This window comes from Rhinolophus sinicus, linkage group LG07 (genome assembly GCF_036562045.2).
Source record: "Rhinolophus sinicus isolate RSC01 linkage group LG07, ASM3656204v1, whole genome shotgun sequence".
NCBI classification, from domain to species: Eukaryota; Metazoa; Chordata; class Mammalia; order Chiroptera; family Rhinolophidae; genus Rhinolophus; species Rhinolophus sinicus.
In genome coordinates, this window is record NC_133757.1 from 101,107,159 (window position 1) to 101,121,417 (window position 14,259).

Sequence of the window (14,259 nt, forward strand, 5' to 3'; positions counted from 1 at the left end):
TACTTGTGTGCAGTGCTAAATCTCTTCTTCAGTGCTTCATCTATCACTATAACTAATATAAATTTCAATAAACTTAGACTAAACCATGTTTTAAAGATATTTCGGCAGACTTCAGTGTGAAAAATTTCATAGCTGTGAATTCCAGGGCAAATATGAAAGGTTCCATGTGTAGAGGAGGAAAACCTTTCCTTTACTCTCCTAGGTTTGATAGCTGGGCCTATCAAATAAACTAACACAAGGCAGATTAACAGGAGAAAAGGTATATAGATTTGTGAATGTTTGGTAATATGTGCGTGGAGCATCACAGGAAAACGAAAGTGAATATCCAAAAAACAGTGAGATCTGGGAGCTTGCATACTATCTCAATAAGGGAAGGAAAAGGGCGCGCTAAGATGCTAGGGGGAGGCTGAATGCTTTTGAGGCAAGATGAGTGGGTCTTTAGAAGAAATCATGGCAGGTAGAATAGTTTGGAGAAAGTGTGTCCGAGTATGGTGACTTCCAGTCTCTCCTGTGATGAGTCAGTCTTCCCTGGTTGATGAAACTCCTGGGAATATATTTATGACAATTGAGGTCCCTTTCTGTCTTTAAGCAGATAAGGGAAATTCAGAGAAATCCTCTCCCTGCATTGGCTGTTTTTTAAGTGCCTTCATATACAAATAATCAATATGCCAAAGTGGCATATTTTGGGATGGCAAGTCCTGAAATCCTTGAATACACATGAAAAATAATCTACCAATAATGATGTGTTTGACTGGAAGGACTTAGATAATAGTATAGTCCAATTTCCTCACATTAGGGATTTGCAGATGCAGTGGAGATGGAGCTGTATTAAATAACTTATCAACTCTTAATTTCTTTCAATGAAGTGTAAAAGTAACCCCAAATTCAGAATCAAGATAAGACTTTATCTCCTCTGAAGCTGGTTGGTTTCCTGTGTAACATTTCATCTCCCAGTTGCACCTTTTTCTTCTCTTCCGTTGTTCTTTTCTGTTCGCTTCTCTTCTAATTAATTTCAGTGACATTCTTAGTAATTTTGCTTGCCAATAATTTTAGTCTTTTTCTGTGTTTTGGAATCATTTGCTATTGTTTTCTTAATTTTACTTCAATATTTTAAACATCTTGGAACCTAGGAATAATTGTGGAGGATGAAAACTAGTTAAAGCCTTGCTTTCTTGTTTTCTTGATTGATTGCAATTGAAGTAATTTATAGGTTAATTTTAAAAATTAAATTAGAGTAACTTCAGTTCTATAAATAAAAGTTCTGAAGACACTATAACCACCTTAAAAAACAAACAAACAAACAAAAAACCGGAACTGCTGCCCAACACAAAATTCTGGTATGAATTACTTTTTTGAAAATTTGAATGAAATCAAAATAAATCACATACCCTTCGTTCTTTCAAATGACTGTTGTTATCTCAATAACTTAGAACATGAAAAAAATCAAAATCTATGGAGATAAAACAATTGATGAAAATGTTTAAAAGGGAAAATATAGCAATTGTACATACTGTTATTGATAAAACATTTAAAGGTATCAAGTTATTACTGAAGCAATACAAAGGATTTTTAATAAATTCGGTCTTCAAATAATGAAAAGGAATAATACATATGGTTCTAATAGCCAGAATTTCAGCAAGATTTTAAAGGATAATTTTGATGGCATTAAAGTTTAAAATGCAGACTTTCTTTCAGCCTTATTCCTTCCCCTAAATATTCCCTTCTGTGTGTCTCTAGTTTCTAGCCAGAGGACAACTGCTTATCTTCAGACTTCATCCCAGCTTCCACCTCATTGTTGTGAATTATAATGAAGCACATCTCATTATCTATAATGTATTCCATTTCCTGGAAGTGCTCCCACACTGTATATTGATAGCTCCATTGTCCTAAATGTTGACATACAAGCTTGCTTTTTTGTTCAAATTACTGAGAATAAAATTTTAAACAATATAAGACTTCTTCCCACATAACAGTCTTTCCTAACATTTTGCAAACATTAGAAACACTTCTGTGAACAGTTTAGTATTTATCATCAGTGCTGTTTTTGCAGGAACTAAATTGCTTGGAATGGTTATAATCATATAAAGTTCAATGGAAATAATCTTTTATATCACAATAAAAGACAATCATTTTGCTGAAGTGAGCACTACATGTTGTTGTTGTAATGAGTTATAGATTGGTAGGCCATATCTACAGAGAAATAGAAGTATAGGAAAATATCATACAGAAACTAATGGGGAAAATAGATTCTCCAATGTCTAATTCACCTAATTAAAGCAATATTCGTTCTTTCAGACTGATGCAATGCTCTGCATTAGGATTCAACAACTAGTGGGTCTGAAAACCAGGAGAAAGGTGCTTCTCTGTCATTAACTGCCAGGACTCAGGGAGAAACAGGAAAGAAAGATAACATGTAAGGCTATAATCATGAAGAGTATGTGCTGGAGGTAAGAAAAAAACAATATAAAACCTAGAGGAGTTGGTTAGAATATTACTGAATTTGCCTAAGGGGCTACAGAGTGGCACAAATGGCATTGATTTCTTATCTTCAGATTAATTTGCACTTTTCTAACTTGCAAAGATTAATGTATTATCCTTTTTCCCTGAAAATAAGACCTAGCTGAACACTCAGCTCTAATGAGTCTTTTGGAGCAAAAATTAATATAAGACCCAGTATTATATTATATTATACCCGGTCTTATAGTAAAATAAGACCGAGTCTTATATTAATTTTTGCTCCAAATGACGCATTAGAGCTGATTGTCTGGCTAGGTCTTATTTTCAGGGAAACATGGTAGATTGGTGCAAAAGTAATTGCAGTTTTTGCAATTGTTTTTAAACGTTTAAATTACAATTACTTTTGCACCAACCTAATATTTCCCTATATGTCTGATAGTGTTAGAGAGTATTTTTGCCATAGGTAAAAATACAGATGCATAAAAATGAAACATTTTTCAAAAATCAACAAACGTTTATTAAATATCTATTATATTTTGGTGTCATCTTTGCACATATCTAATCTGTACTGTGAGGTAAATATAAGATTGTTGGAAATATTGAAAGATTACTGGAAGAGCAATTAATTCCCTCTGTAGTGCCTGGGGAAGAGTTTTCTTCAGAATAAGTATTTCTATTTGAAATTGTCCTTGAGGACTGAATTCAATTATGATACATAGAATGGGCGCTCCAGGCCAAAGAAGCATCGATAGGAATAGTCTATTCCTGTTGAAATATCGTTTTTCTTTTCCTGTCATGTACTTTAAACCAAAGGTTCCAAATTCAAATGCCTACAGAATCTGCAAGGTAACATAATCAGAGACATGTATGCAAATAATTTTAAAATTTAATTTTACTTTGGGAGAAAAACCATTATATCCCTACCATAAATAAATAAGCATTATCATCTGTTATAAACAGAAAGTAACAATAAAATGAAACATAACAAAAACAAAAACAATTTAAGTAAGTTTTACATTTAAATAAAACAATATATATAAGTAACGCTAAGTCTAATCAATTTATAAAATGAACACTGGAGTAACAATGGATTTATTTAAACTCTCACTAATAAAGGAATATTCAGCTTAATGTTTCTTAATGTCAGAGGAAAATTAGACTCAACTCAATTAGACAATTCCAGGTTTTAAAAATATTAACTAGCACAGAGAAGCCAGGCTTACATTAAAAACAAATTGAAATTCTTCGATGACTTTTATTCAACAATTTTTTTGTTTCAAGAATCTTGCTGAAATGTGGCCCATTATGTAATGTTCTGTCTAAAAGTATCAATTTATTTGGTAATATCTTGAAAACGATGGAAAAGATTTTTACCTTTCTATTCCTTGTTGCCTTCTAACTAAGGAAAACATTTATAAAGGTCTTTTATTATCTTTTTAATGTTTCTTGAGACTATTCAAAACATTCAGGCAGTTCCTTAAAGTTATTCATGACCAGGTCATTTAAAATACTGAAAGAACCCAGCACAACATCATCAGGAAATGTGTCCATAGTTCCTATTTTATTGCTATCACATTCACTTTGTACTTCTCATAGGAAATTTTGGTTGGTCAACAGTGAAAAAAATAAGTCTCCATATTGTGCTGCTATTCCAAGTAAGTCACAATCAAGCTTATGATCTCTTAAATTGAGTGTTCTATCCAGAAAATATTGTCTGTTTTGATCTTTAGCAGAGCAGTAAGGACTTTCTGTGCAAAAGGCCAGGATGGAACAATAACTGTTTGTAGACACTGCCCCATACCTATAAAAAGAGGAGGAAAAAGAATTCAGTGACCTATGCCTACACATGATTGGCAATTTTAATGACACCATGAATAAACTAAATATATATATTTTTAATGTCATGGCTACCTTGGGTGGTGATGGCTTTCCTTTATAGACTCGACTAAGTAGCCTTTGTTTCAAGTGCAAAAGCTTGTATATGTCAATCAAGCCCCATTTTTAGACACATTGTGGGTTTTGTACTATTTTCTATGTAATATTCTACTTTCAAAAAGTCGTGATGGAAAGTTCAATTACTGAAAATTGCACATGTTCATGTGGCGTGAATATATAACCACAATATGTATTATAATTTTACATATCTACCCATATCTATATTAGCTATGTTTTTCTACATATCAAGGATATGTATGATAAGTTTTTAATATGTATATTTGTTCATATTATGCATTTCTCGATCAAGGCAGATTATTATGACTTGGAGCAAGAACTCCATCAGATCCCTTTGCACCAATTCTTTCCGTTTCTATGGCAATGTGATCAGAGCCAAATGGGCAGAGCTGCATGTGCAAAAAAAAGGGTGTTTTTTCCTACAGAAAGGCAACAGTAAAATTAGGAACCTGAGAGCTTATGTAGGAGCAGGACATCTGCCCTGCTCTAGAGAAACAAAGAGAAACCTATCTCCTTAGTGTAAACAAATTCCATTGGGAAGAAAAGGGAAAGGTCTGTAGCTTCTTACCCATTGGAATCTAAATGCCTTCAGAGGGGAGATAAGATACGCATTTCAGAGTTTATACTCCAGGTGTGTGTGTGTGTGTGTGTGTGTGTGTGTGTGTGTGTGTATGTATTTGGCTTTTTTTTTTTTTTCCAGAAGATCATGGAATACTAAGCCTCTATAGGTCTTTAGAAATTACCTTTGCTTACCAATAGGCTCAAGAGTTGTCCAAGTAGAGAGAACAAAGTCTCATCATGCCTTCTAATGACTATTTGCCAATGACCCTGCTGATGAAAGACTTCATACTTCTGTAGGAGTGAGTGGTTTTTATCTCTGCTGATTCCCATTTGCTTGGTTCCACTAAGGTCATCTGTTTACCACCCATCACTACTGTGGTTGATTCAAACTGCAGATTTGGTCATACTTAGTCTGTCCTCTGAAACTCATCTTAGTGTATTCAGTCCCCTGCCCAAGTAAGGCATTCTCACCTTAAATATGTCCAGTGGGAGGCTGAAGTCTACTCAATTGAGAGTTCTCCCACCCACTTTCAAAGACATCGCTTCTTTTTCAAGGCTTATTTCTCTGTTAGGTCAGGTGTCTTCTGTTCATTGAGTTTTTTCTCTCTATACCAGCTATTGAGTTTCTTATTAATTAATCCATACATCCAAAGCTAAGAGAATAAAATGTTCTCACTTAGAAGACAAAAAATGTCAAAAGGCATGGTTTGTGTGTAGGAACAGATGGCAGTGGTGGTAAAGCAGATGCAGAAGTGGGTGGAAATAATAACAGAGACCATTATCAGTTACAGTTTGGGAGGACGTTTCCAGTAGAAATAAGTGTTTTTCACCAGTGACTTTGAAATGTTTAAAACGCTCTTTGTGCCTCAATCTTCCCTAGTCCACTCTTCTTTTTTAAATATAAGTAGTGAAGGAGAAGAAACAAGCTATTAAATGAATATTTTGAATAGAGCTGCTCCTGACTTGTTCTCCTGCTGCTCCTTCAAAACAAAACCACTTTGAAAATACTCTCCTTCACATTCCTAATCCTATAATCAGTGGAAATACATCGATATGTTCTCCACATTGAGGAGGCTTGTCTGATAGGCTGACTGAGGAGCAGCAGCTGCAAGGCAGTTAGGTAGGCTGAGCGGTCCTTACCATCAGTCAAGAGAATATAATGAGATCGCAGACAAATGAGATTGTAGACAAAATTTGACTTTCATTTCTTTGACACAGAGTAGGACTACAGGGAAAGATAAACTCATGGTGAGGGAAAAATCAATAAACTAACATTTATCAAATACCTATTAAATGCCAAGGTATAACGAGGTAGGTACTCTCGTTAATGCCTGACCATGACACTGAGGAATATACCAAAAACTACAAAAGCAGAGAAATAAGAGAGCTAACCGACAGACTTGGAAAAATTATCCTAAGTAGAACAAAGGGCCTCTAGGCCTGTCAGACTTGATTATAAAACAATTGAAAGTTAATATGCCTTTCCTCATGTCAATCAAAAGGGAAGCTAATTAGTAATGGTGGCTTAGAGACAGGCAGAAAGTGGAGGCAAATATTGAGAAGACCCATCTAAGTATGAATCAGGAGTCCTCCAGACTGGCTGACATGTATGCCAACATGACACACAGAGCTCTAGGGGAGGAAAGACTTTTCCTAGACCCTTTGGTTCTGTGTCTGAACCTGAGAATTAAACTGACAAAAGAGATTAACAGGAGAAAAAGGTACAAATTTTATTTGATGTTATTAATAATTTTTACATGTACACAGAGGCTACGTATGTAGGAAATGAAGACCCTAAGAAGGGAATTGGTCTGTGAGCTTATGTAGCATAATAGCTCATGGAGCTGTGATGAGACAAAGGAAAAGGGGTGGTGCATGTGGGAAAGTGACTAGGAAATTTATGGGGAAACTAATGGAGGATAAGGGATATTTTGGTAGGTTTGTTTGTATGGGTTCATCTGGGTATCAACTCCCTGTCTCCAGTGATAAGAATGTTCTCTTTCTGATACAGGGAGGGTAACTTTCTCACAGGAAACTTATGCCCACTTTTAGGTAGAAAGGCGCAGGTTAGAGAGCCATGCTACATCTGCTTTTTCTCAACGGCCTTAGGCTCAAAATAATATGCCAAAGTGGTATATTTTGGGGTGGTGTGTTCTGACAGCTACCTGGTGGAGAAAAGTATGCACATATACAGTTATGTTATATACCCAAATCAAATAACCATCTTTCCTTGTTCTGATTCCTCACTCAGGGAGAAGCTTTCTGTTCAATTGGCTTTCCATGTAGCTCATCTCTAGGGAAAGGATGCAGTAGAGAGATTCACTTGGCAGAGAACTCTCATTAAAAATAATGTACAACAATTTATATGTGTCTCTTCTGTGTTTTGATAGCTCGATTCAGAATTGCTGAGGCCAGTCTATTCAGGGGTCCCTATGAATTTTAGTTTCTGAGCTTTCAGGATTGAAATCCAGAACCACCTGTGGAAAAATCATTCAGATCAATGCCACCTGTGTTCACATTTTGTGGCATTTAGTAAGAATTAACCTGGTAACACTTTTTTTTTTTAAATTTCATTCATTCTTTGAACTTCTGTAGGTATAATTTTCTCCATTTACAAATGAAGAAACGGAAGCTTTGAAGGTGTAGTGTGCTAAAGGTTACCCAGATATCAAGCGGAAGAGAGAGGGTTTAACCCAGGTCTATCAAATGCTACAACCTATTCTTACCAGTGACTATATTGTACACTCTTTCGTAAGTGATACTGAGGTATCTAGAAGCAGTAAAGCAGCCTAAATTCATTACAGATTATTATTCCATGCGGCCGACTTTGTCATACATGATTGTTGACCCTTGATCTAGTATAAGAAAGCTCAGTTGCTATATACTATAAAACAAAGATAAATACCCATCAGAACAAACATAACATATACAGATCCTAAACAATATAAACACAAGTGCTATGATTTCATGTCTTAATCCTGTTTATTCAGTAAAGATCTACACATAGAATAACTATTAATTTGATTACTACTTACATATATATTTTCTAGGATAATGAGGTAAGTCAAGCCTTTCTCCTAGGTATACTTAATTCGAGCAACAACAATTTAACGATGAGCACTTAATATTATAGCATAATAGTTAATGTAATAATGCTTTCATTTGCATTATGTCCTTTGTTCCTCCAAATAACTGTGTGCTAAGCAGGGATGGTGTTTTTAATTTTCATTTTACATTGTAAAAACAGAGTTTTACGTTGTCAAAAATGGCTCTAAGATGGTTGAAAAAAATACCAAATATGGAATCTGGCACAAGGCAATATTTTGTGTTCTGACAGGTGCACTATCTTTCTTCTATTGTGACTTGGACATGTATCTGATACAGCTTCTATTATCCCAGTTATTGTTGCTGCTTGCTTTGTCCCTACCACCCTGTTAACCCAGAGTCTTTTCTTGAGACTCTTCAGTGTCTAGCCAATGTGGAAGGTGCTTTTCTTAAGGGATGTTGGGGCTAGAATGATAGGTAGCTAGAGCTGTCTGTGAAATTTTAATACCATGGAGATAGCCTATACGTGGGTAGAGAGAGTAAACCAAACAAAGACAAGTAGAGCTGAAAAAGAAAATAGAAAATTTGGGGGAACCAAGGTGAAAATAAGATGACAGAGAGACAGAGAGACAGAGCACCCACCAACTCTACACTGAGTCATGCTTGGGTTCCACTCCACTTACTCTCTCCTTTTATGTCTCATGGCTTTGCATAGTAGAAGGACAGTGTTCATAGGGGCCATGAATGTAACAATCAACCATAGGTATTAATTTATGTAATAATTTAAAATCAATGTTAACATTTTTGGATGTTAATATTGTGGTAATGAAGGACAACATTCTAGCCTTAAGCAATAAAGGCTCAAGTAGTTAAAAGTGATGTGACATGATTTTCATCATGATTGGTGGAATTCCCTTTCAGATACTTTACTTTAGGGAGAGAATGAAGGAAGAAGGGGAGTGAGAAGGAGGGAGAAGGAGGGGGGGAGGGGAGAGAGAGAGAGAGAGACAGAGAGAGAGAGAGAGAGAGAGAGAGAGAGAGAGAGAGAGAAGGGATGCAAAGGAAGCAAAATGTTAATCATTACAGTTAGGTGAGGGGTATACAGGTATTTTTATTGCTATTCTTTCAAATTTTGAAACCAGGGTTTGTTGCACACATTTTCAATAGGTTTGAAACTCTACAAGATAAAACTTGGTGGAATTCTCCTGATTAGCTTGTGTAGAGCAAGCCCACACATTTTCCACCTTTGAGATCCTGGATTTAGTAGGTCTGGGATGTGCTGGTATAACAAGTACTAAGTCGATTCTATTAGTCCATGGTCCACAGTTATAGAAACACTACACTACACTAGAAAAACTAAAAGAGGCCGATATACTTTCTGAATTGCAAGAGGACAGAGGGTCAGAAAATACAAATTATATTTAAGAAGATGGAAAAAAGTTATTAAACATGAAAAGATACCATAAAATAAGATGGAAGAATTGGGACCAAATATAGTGATTATAAAGATAACTATAAATTTGTTAAATAATAAGACTCATACTGGATCAAAAAGCAAAACTTAACTATGTGCTGCTTACAAGCAACTCATCTAAGTAATGTGAAAAAAATACATTCAAAAGTCAAAGAGTGGAACTTTGTAAAGATAAACTTTACCTTCTGTAATGAAGATCTAACTGGAATAAATCTTTCTGAATTAAGTAATGTAACATCACAACTCAAGAAGCAAACCTACAGGAAATACAAAAGGAAATTAATAGAAAAACAATACTTTCAGGAAACATTAGCTGACAGATTAAATTTAAAAAATAAACATTTGGCTTAAAGTATGCAAAAAAAGACAATAAATAAGATCGATTTAATGAGTACATGCTAAATTTAATAACGTGAGAATAGTTATGACTTCTTATATTTAAACTTCCATTAAACACTTCTAGAAATTAATCCTATTTTAGTTCACAAAAACTGCTTCAATAAATTTTAATAAATAGAAAGAATATCGATTACATTAATTATATGAAAAATTGAAATCATTAAAATAAAAGTTTAAAACTTTAACCCCTCAGAATTTTTAAATGCTGTCTTAAATTATTTTTGTGTAAAACAAGATACTGAAAAAAAAAAACAACACAAAAAAATGATAGGGCCAAATATCTAGAAAATGAAAATAACAACTCTGGGTATCAAAACTTATGTGACTGATCTAAAACTATATTCATAGAAAAATTAATAGACCTAATGACTTATTACTAGACTAGAAGAGATAAAATATTGAATTAAGCATTTAAATCAGATTAAAAATAAAGAGAATAAAATGATTAAAACAAACATAAAAGTAAGCTGAATCACAGAATTGATAACTAGAACCAGGAACTATTACTTTAAAACAACGATAATAAAATAGAAAACCACACAGTAGCACAACGAAAATATTTTTTAAACAGTGCAAAGATATTGAGCACTCTTGAATAGGAAGACTCAATATTTGAAAGGTGTTGATTGTCCCTGAATTAAATTTACAAATTCAGATGCTGTCCAATCAAAATACTAACAGATGTGTTGTGGCTGTTGTGTTTGTTTATTTGCTTGATAGACTTATTCTAAATTCATTTTGAAAAGAAAAATATATAAAAAATAGCATGGAATAACCTGAAAGGGAAGAGTAAGAAATAGTGGACAAGATAAACAATTTTAAGATATATTAAGACATAGTAATTACTCTTTGGTCCTAGCATAAAAAATGATTACATGATTCAGATATTTGAAAAATAATGTAGGTAAGTCTTTATCCCTTACTCTAAAATTAACTACATATGGACTAAAATTTTAAATATAAAACATAAAAACAGAAGTGTTAGAAAAAAATCATAATGATTAAAAAATAATTATCTTGAGAATGTGACGAAAATCTGTCTGTTAAAAGGGAAAATTTAATAAATTTTACCATACAATAATTAAATGGATGGCAACTATCAACAAAATAAAAATAAAATATAAACAGGGAAAATATTTACCAAAAATGACCACAGGCAAAGAGGTTAATTCCTTTAATATACAAAGGAATCCTACAAATTATCATTTTCCTGGAAAACTTGTAAAGAGATATGAACAAGAAGAAAGGTCACAGAAAGGCAATGCAAGGAGCTGATATACATAGAAATATTTAACAAATTCTGCTCACAAATTAATATACACTTAGATGCACTTAGCTGTTTACATGCTATTTTAATCACATCACATTGAGAAATATTTAAGAAACTGATAAAAATCATTTTGGCAACTGTATGGAGAATCTGTTAGCAGAGTTAAAATTTAGTTACAACTTTTTGCAGAGCATTATGGCAGTATCTTTCGAATTTTAATGTGTATCTTGTGATACAATAATTCTACTAGGAATATGCCTTGAAAACATATACACAAAAGTGCATATTAATGGCGGCATTTAATGAATTTATTTTTTCAGTAAATTCAGGAAATAATCTCTAAGACTGTGTGTGTGTGTGTGTGTGTGTGTGTGTGTGTGTGTGTAAGCAAGATAGAAATTGAGAGTTTCAGAGAGAATGTACATGAGTGAACCAAGGTGCTATTTAATTTTCAGTTCTATCCTTTGTTTTTCCCTTTTTTAAAACAATGAACTTGTTTTATTGATAAACAAACAAATCTTAAAATCTATGTTCATTCCAGAGAGAATTTAAATGGGCATCATAAGTTACATTTTTAAAAAAAGAACCAGAATTTTGTTCCATAAAGATATTTCTTTTAATGTAATTTTAAACTCCAACCAATATGAATAGCAATTTATGTTGATGTGCTTTCTCTCTTGCACAAGTAAACTGCATGAGAATAGACTATTTTGGCCCTGCTGGATTTCTCAGAGAATTTTCTGATAAATTTACTTGAGTGAATAGTAAATCAAACAGTTGGGGCTGCAGAACCATAAAATCACACAAAAGGTGAGGAAAATTACATTTTCTTCCTTTGATTTATGATCTTAAAACATCTTTTCAGGAGGAGAAATCCATCCCACAAAGCATAAAAATTAAGCAATGATTAGGCATTTAGAATTTTTCCAACAGTCATAGAAAAGACAGACACATTTCCATAAAATGGTGCAGAATATAGAAAGCCTGATTTCTACAGAAAACCCCTTTTACATTTGAAAGTGTCCAATTCCAAGTTGCCTTCAATCCCCCCCATAATAAAATGCACAAATATCTATTGGGATATTTTGTGAGATTTAATTTTATATATATTTTCTTAACAGAAAATACATATTTAAGAAATATGTCACATTCCCATATTAAAGTTGATTGTCTTATTACCAAGACAACACATACATGTGTTTTTGAATTTCAGACCTGAGATCTTCAACAGGAACCATAACAATTAAGATGATGAGGGAAGAAACAGAATTCCAAAGGACTTTCATTGTGTAAATAAAGAGAAAAGAAGAAGATTCTGGAAAATATCTCAGCTTACAATTTGAGAATTTTAGACATGTCCAACTTTCTATGCTCCATGCAATTGGTTTCTTGGTAATTTTCCACTAGGCATTTCAGAGCTCATTTGAAACAAACATCAGGCTTATTTGCTATCCCACTTTACATCAAACGTTTGCCTTAGCAAACTACCATTCTGTACCCAGGAAATAGGGACGGAGTACACACCTTCCTCCAGCCAGTCTACCAGTGATGGTAAAACCCATAAGAATCCATATTCAGAATCCATCCAAGTACTGCAGATGATTACTTAATAGCCTGTTGGGAAACATTTTAGCCTGTTGGTTGCAAAAAGGTCTTCGAAAGTAACAGGGCAAATAGTTCTAGGTCTCTGTGACCTAAAATGTCTAATGAAGCTGAAGAATTATTAGAGTATCTTAGAGAAACCCGAGGCCATTCAGCCTAATGATTTAGTAATGATGTTTCTGCCATTGGGTTAGAGAAACATGTGGCTTCTAGCTTAGTATTCATGCAGTAATGTTCACTGGTGTTGGTAGCGCTGACTGTGAGAATTCTTCCAAGTCCTGGATATTGTAAGGCAACACACTCTTCTGCTTAAAGAACTCCAAAAATGGATACATTTTGTGATGTGTTCAACTTTTAGAAAATTAAATGATAAACTCCAAATAATAAAGTCAAAAAGTAATGAAAACCCAATAACGAAAAAGCAGACATAACACAGAATTCGATTGATACACACGAGATATAATTTTCCTAGTTCAGATTTTAAAAATCCATAAATAGCAAAGTCTAGTCATTTCAGAGAGAAATGCAAAGGAGGAAAACAAAAAAGAGCGAGAAGAAGCCTAAACTTTAAAAAAAATTACATTTTTTTTAAAACATAAAAATTATCACAATTAAACCTTTACTGACCTCTGGTGGTTGAAAATGTATTTAGCCAGAAGAATTAAATGATTGATTAACATACGTTAATAACTAAAGATAAGCAACCAGATGCCTCACTTTGTGTGAATATTAATGAGTAGCGTTCCATTGCATTTTATGACTATACCACAATTTGTTTATCCGTTCTCCTGTTCATGGACATGGGATTATTTCCAGTTTTCAGCTGCTATGGACATGCTTGTACAAGACTCTATGGATATATACATTCATTCCTCTTAGGTATATACTGCGGAGTTGTTATAAAATGATCCAGGGGTGGGATTAAGTGGGGAGGCCTTTTAATGAACGAAGTTAGAAAACTTCTCAAGAATTCCACAGTCCTTTGTGTATTTATAGTCAGTATGTTTTCACTACAGCCTCAGACATGCGATAAAATAATCTCCACAGAATAGTACAGGTGACCCTTGAACAACATAGGTCCACGTATATACAGATTTTTTTTCAAAAAAATACCTGTACTGGTTTTGATACGCGGTTGGGAGTCCATGGCTTGGGAAGGTTGACTGTTTGCATCGATCTGCACCATTTTATATAGGGTACTTGAGCATCTGCAGGTTTTGGTACCTGCACATACCAAAGGACAACTGTGTAGTTAAGTTTTGGGGGAGTTCAAAATTCTATGCAGATTTTCAACTGTGTATATCCCCTAATCCCTGCGTTTTTTAAGGGTCAGCTTTATTAACAAACAGTGTATTCAAGTGTTTAAACTCAAATTCTTTTTATGGTTGAATAGCTAAATATCATAAAATGGCTTACCATATGTGGGATGGTTAATTTTATGTGTCAACTTGCCTGGGCCACAGGGTGCCCGTATATTTGGTTAAACATTATTCTGGGT

The 14,259-nt window shown here is 33.9% G+C and overlaps 1 protein-coding gene across 1 annotated transcript in view; it reads right to left on the reverse strand.

Moving 5' to 3' along the window:
- Positions 1–3,996: 3,996 nt before the first annotated feature.
- The window catches only part of TMEM144 (transmembrane protein 144), a 74,155-nt gene continuing 63,892 nt past the window's right edge, over positions 3,997–14,259 (reverse strand). Inside the window, exons 15-16 of the mRNA XM_074338392.1 lie at positions 9,673–9,747; positions 3,997–4,258 (exon numbers count right to left, since the gene is read on the reverse strand). The gene's annotated coding sequence lies outside the window, so the exon portion shown is untranslated. The remainder of the gene's footprint in view (positions 4,259–9,672; positions 9,748–14,259) is intronic.